Source organism: Triticum urartu, chromosome 3 (genome assembly GCF_003073215.2).
Source record: "Triticum urartu cultivar G1812 chromosome 3, Tu2.1, whole genome shotgun sequence".
Classification (NCBI taxonomy): Eukaryota; Viridiplantae; Streptophyta; class Magnoliopsida; order Poales; family Poaceae; genus Triticum; species Triticum urartu.
This window is the reverse complement of record NC_053024.1, coordinates 719,826,658-719,831,735: the sequence shown is the minus strand read 5'-3', so window position 1 is coordinate 719,831,735 and position 5,078 is coordinate 719,826,658. Positions and strand designations below refer to the sequence as shown.

General features: G+C 44.8%; 1 long non-coding RNA gene across 1 annotated transcript; it reads right to left on the bottom strand.

Annotated features, from left to right (window-relative positions):
* Window positions 1-1,186: 1,186 nt before the first annotated feature.
* LOC125546191 lies at window positions 1,187-4,833 on the bottom strand. Its single transcript, XR_007300474.1, has 4 exons — window positions 4,423-4,833; window positions 4,185-4,346; window positions 2,133-3,485; window positions 1,187-2,030 (listed from the first exon to the last, which is right to left on the bottom strand). It is a non-coding gene; the product is annotated as an uncharacterized LOC125546191 (long non-coding RNA).
* Window positions 4,834-5,078: the final 245 nt, after the last annotated feature.

Genomic DNA, 5,078 nt, shown 5'->3' with positions numbered 1-5,078 from the left:
ACTGAGTTTCCGGCTGTGGGGTCTCGTGGATGGCGCTAGTCCAAGATGGTGGCTGACGGTGTTGCCGGGGCGGCGGCCCCGGGTTCGGTGGTGGCGGCTTCGGCCAGGGGGTGGTGCGTGTTTGGCCGCGGTGGATCATGGGATCCCATGGCCAGAGTGAGGTCGGTCTCGGCAGAGGTGGTGGTTAGTGGGCAGCGGTCGGTGGTGGCAGGTGGTCGGCACATCTCCGGGAGAAATCCCTGCTCCGGTCTTCACCGGAGCCGACAACGGCGGCTACCGCGATCTTACTTGGAAGCGTCGTCGTGGAGGTGCTCCTCCTTCAACCCATGGCTTTGGCTCCGGAGGGAAACCTCAGATCCGCTGGATCGGACGATGGAGGCGTCATAGCGTCTTTCTCCTCCTTGGGGGCATTGTCTCGGAGCCGGCTACGACTGAGAGACTGGTGGATGATGGCATCTTCGTCATCGATGGCGGCATCTTCGCCGCGTGGTTTGCTGAGGCGGGGCGCTGGTTTCTGTTTGGCAACGATGATGGCGTCGAGAGGAGCTTGGGTCGCGGCGTGATCTTCGGTAGTCGGTTCTTCCCGGCGTGTCCGAGGTGCTCTTCCGTGGTTGCTTGGTTGCTTTGAAGTCGGAGCTGCGATGGAGCGAGTCCAGGTGGTGACGATGACAGACACTCGGTGGTCGTTTACGGAGGGCACGGTCGGCGCAAGTCCTGCATATTTCCCTTTTGTTTCTCGTCGTCGAAGTCGGAGCTGTCAGTTGCTTGCGAGTGTGGTCATCTGTTGGCATGTGCCGTCGTGGATTATGTTCCATGTTGGTGGCCAGGTTGGCCGGTGGTACCCATGTCATGTGGGTTGTGTTGTATCGATTTTAGCCCGGTTTTCCATTAATTAACTGGGCAATTCTCTTCTTAATCAATGAAAATGGCAAGTCTTTTGCCTCGTTTCAAAAAAAAAAATTCCTTGGCTCAGTTAAGGTGCTTTTCAACACCATCACCGAACCCGGAGTAAACTGTGCCCATCTCAGCAGCTGCCACACACTGGTGCCAGCCACGCGACAGCAGCGGCGAGGAGGCCGGCAGCATACTTGAACGTTCAAAGCTGTTCAAAGCTCTTCAGGTTGTCTATCTATCTTAAATTCCTCTCTTTTACAAAAAGTTAGACACGACCGAAAAGTAAAAGAAACAAAGTTCTTCTGGTTGTGTATCTCTTAGATTCCTCTCTATTTTCTTTAAAATTAGATGCGATCGAGAAGGAAAAGAAACTAACTTTGTGCACTGTTTATACACGCCAAGAGGAGAAAATATATAGAAGAAGTAAAACCAATTAGAGTAGCATATAGGTTTATAAATATACAAAATTGTCAAGCATGAATTTCCATTTTACACTTTGTCTAGTAGATTAAGTATATAACAAAGCAAACAGTAAATATGCGAGCTCAGTGTCGCTTGTTGGCAAGTAAACGGAAGGCAACCAAAACTGAAGATATACATGTTCTGGACAGGACAGTGGTTGCTTATGTTTGTTGCTGGCCTCTTCTGTCCAAGGCTACGAATCATATGGTCAGCAACTAAAACAACCATGAATTAATAAATTAGTTAACTGTAATTAACAACAATAGACTTCACATATGAATCCAAAATGGCAATGAACTACCCGCAAAAAAAGGGCAATGAACAGAGGAGACGTATATATTTCTTCTCTACAGATTCGGATAGCAACAAAAGCATTTGTGCATAGAAATAAGTGCCTTTCATTGAGCTTTTCAATTCAGCACACATGAGCAATTAACTTTCAAAATCCTAGAATAATAGAGGCATAGGTAGGAAACACCAACCTGCAATAGATGTTACATAGAGAACTTTTCAGTTCAGCACACATGAGTATTTAACTTGCAAAATCCTAGAATAATAGAGGCATAGGTACCTGCAGTGAGAAAGAGAGGAAACACCAACCTGCAATGATGTTGGATAGAGAAAATAAACAAGAACGACCCAGCAGGAGCATATCCACAAGCCAATGGGGATAACTGAAAGTAGCAATTTGTGAAACATAACAGAGAAAGTCCAATCACTAGGTTGCATAAGAACAAAGACGACAAAGGAATATTGTGAGATTGATCTTGGCTTACCTTCTGCCAAGGACAACGTCGACGGCACCGTTGACCACCGCTTCGCCAGCAGCGCACCAGCGCCGCGCCTGCTTCAGCAGCTGCTCCACTCATCCTCGGCGGCGCCACAAAGAGAAAAAACGAAAAAGAGGAATCAGGGGAAGAAGCAGAGCAATGAAGAGGAGAAGAGGCAGCGGAACATATTTTAAAGTGCTTTTGCCTCTGGTTTAAGCACAAAAAGACGTGTAATGCATTAGTCTGAGTGTACTATCTCAACCGTTTCTCTAATAAAAATAAAGAAGGTATACAGAGAGAATAATATTTAGTAAAGCACATATGCGTATATAATTTGCTGGTTTCATGATGATCATGCCCCTCTCAGAAAGAGTAATATGTATGAAGCAGGCGTATATTATCTAATTCTAAGCAAGAAAGCTTGGATAAAAAAAAACGCTAGTAGCTTATTTTAGATGATTTGTTGTAGCGACCGCGGCATAAATAATCACTTGAATCTCGGACTAACTGTAAGCATAAAGTGGGATTATATAATCCTCATCTTTTGTTTTCTTTTCTTCTCGAACGACGCAGGAGAGCTGCTTGTCATTTCATCTCTGACTAACTGTACAGACATTCATGAAGTCAGGTATATTTGTTCAGCAAGATCCCTCCTAGACTCTCAATCGGGGTATACTTTTCAAATACAATCAAAAAAATATTTGCAAGCATGAAAAGAATTCATGGCCTCTGACACACTGATCAAGAAACCAGAAAAACACTACACTGAACAATACTTTTTGTTAGACCTCAAGTCCAGAACCGTCATCAGGTGTCCCTTTCCTTGCTGCACCCATGACCTAACCAACCATCTAAGGAAGCAACTTCTTTCTATTATTGGTCCCCACCACTGAAACAACAACCAATGTTTTAGCATGCCAATTATTTATGAAGCAAAACCACAACAGCTTAATCTTCCAAGAGCAGGATCGTAACATACTTTCAGAAAAAGCGCAGTCCAGATCATACACTCATGAATAAGTGTTTTGGTTTTCAACTGCCACAATTATATCCCCCCTACCGCAAGCCCCTGCCTATAGCTTTAAACTGAACCAGCAAGTTAGCATGTCATTTATTTACAAAGTAATGCTTAGCAACCTAATTACCCAAAGGCAGGAGTCTAGATAATTTCAGAATGTGCGTTTAGATTATCTTTTCTATTACCAATTCTGAACAAGGCACAACAGTTTAGCTCTTGTTATTTAAGCTCACAGTATCTAAATTGAGAATTGCTCACATGTCATGAATTTTTTTTGCAGTCATAATCCCAGTAGGTTTACTTGCACATTAGGAATGCTAGTAGCTTACTCTTTCTGTATTCTGAAAGAAAACAAAAAAACAGACATTAGAAACGTCCAAGTAGCACCAAAAGAATAAAACAGGGGAGGTTAGAAAGTACTCAAGCATGAGGATGGATGGGTAATTATCAAACAGAAACAAAAGGGAAAAAGAAAAGCAAGAAGCTCCCTTCTCCCATTCTTTTTTGTTCCCTTTCACTTATATACATCACAGCAACACACATGCACTTTAACTATAGAAAAACATAATTCCCAATTGAGGAACAAAGTTATATTACAGCACCACATTTTATAAGCACTATACATCTATAGTGACCTTACTTGGGTATGACCTAAGTAGGCTTGACATACACACAATGTGCTACATCTGAGATAGAACATGAAAATGCAAATTAAGAAATTCTCCATTTTTATGGTGATCCATTAATCATAAGCAGGCATTTATAGTTCAACTCCTGACATTGTGTACTGTTTGGAGGTATAAATAAGGAATAGAAAAAATAAGAAACAGTGACTTAATTAGTCTTTAACTAATATTTGAATGTATAAATAAGTAGGCAAATTGGTATCCAATTGCCGGCTTGAGTTTCACACTTCAAGACCACTTCTTTCCATGGATTTTAGGCATTAGATAGTTGGTTGATTTCAAAGTTTCTTAGATGAATTGAAAGGAAAAAAGATAGAGCAGAAGAGGAATTAATTAGGTAGTGGAGGAGCTCACCAAGAGTTTAGACCTGTCGATCTAGCCGTGTGGACGCTGGATGTAGAAACAGAGAACATGCCTGCTCTTCTTCTTTCTCCCACAACACCAAATCAGAGGAGGGAAATAAAGCCCAGCAGTAACTTCAACTGGCACCTGGAGACGGCACAGTGTGTGTGCGCACTGAACAAAACCTAACCGTAAAGCAGAGCAATTGCTATCCGGTCAGCCACAATCTCTGATGGGGGCGTGAGCATACCGAGCATGGTCGCAGCAGTCGCCTTCGCGGTGGTAGAGGCGCAGCTCGGGGCTGAGGACCTCGCCGGCGTGGGTGACAGGTCCACGCGCTCGCGCTGGAGCTCGCCCTCGGCCCTCTCCCGTCCGTCGCCTTGCTGCACCTACCTCTTTCTCCCTCTCATCTGCTCGAGCGTCGCCTCTTCTTCCTTCTCTCTCCCTCTCATCTGCTCGACCGTCGCCTCAGTCGCCCTTTACTCGTCTCCCCTCCAGATTTCACTGGTCTGGATCCGGAGGCAGGGAAGGAGGAGAGGAAGAGGATGAGGTCGCCCCGGCTGCATTGAGCGCCAGAGAAGAGGCCCGGAAGAGAAGGCGGCGGCGCGGGAGGCCCTGAGGCGGAGGGTCGTGGAGCAGGGGAGGCCGGACGACACGGAGAGGATGGCGAATAAAAAGAGACGTGGCTGGTGCCGCTAGTTGGACGCACTAGCTCATCCTTTATATGTTCAACTAGATGACCCGGTTACGCCAATGGCGCAAGAAGTGAATTAGAAAGAATGTTAGTAGTGAGTAAGTAGGAAATGTAACTGGAAATATAATGCAATGTGGATTGTATTACGTCATGTATTAACCACAAATCATGAAATTAATACTAGAGAACCAAATAATGTCACCACCTTTGTA